The sequence below is a fragment of the Argentina silus genome (assembly GCF_951799395.1).
Source record: "Argentina silus genome assembly, chromosome: 12".
Taxonomy (NCBI): Eukaryota; Metazoa; Chordata; class Actinopteri; order Argentiniformes; family Argentinidae; genus Argentina; species Argentina silus.
Window position 1 is genome coordinate 87501 of NC_139666.1, and position 484 is coordinate 87984.

The window sequence follows — 484 nt, forward strand, 5'->3', positions numbered from 1 at the left end:
ATCAGCCTCTACTGTAACCAGTCTCTAATCAGCCTCTACTGTAACCAGTCTCTAATCAGCCTCTACTGTAACCAACCTCTAATAAGCCTCTAATAAGCCTCTACTGTAACCAGTCTCTAATCAGCCTCTACTGTAACCAACTTCTAATCAGCCTCTACTGTAACCAGCCTCTAATCAGCCTCTACTGTAACCAGCCTCTAATCACCCCCCCCAGAGCCAACTGAACACTTCATCTACTTCTCTGCTGCCTCCCACCTCCTCCCACCTCCTCCCTCCTCCTCCCACCTCCTCCTCCCTCCTCCTCCCACCTACTCCCACCTCCTCCCTCCTCCTCCCACCTCCTCCTCCCTCCTCCCTCCTCCTCCCACCTCCTCCCTCCTCCTCCCTCCTCCAGGGTAAAGATGTTATTAACAAATATCTTGTTATAAACGTTATTAATACATCAGAGAATCTGCCGACTGTCTAGAAACCAACCGTAGTACTC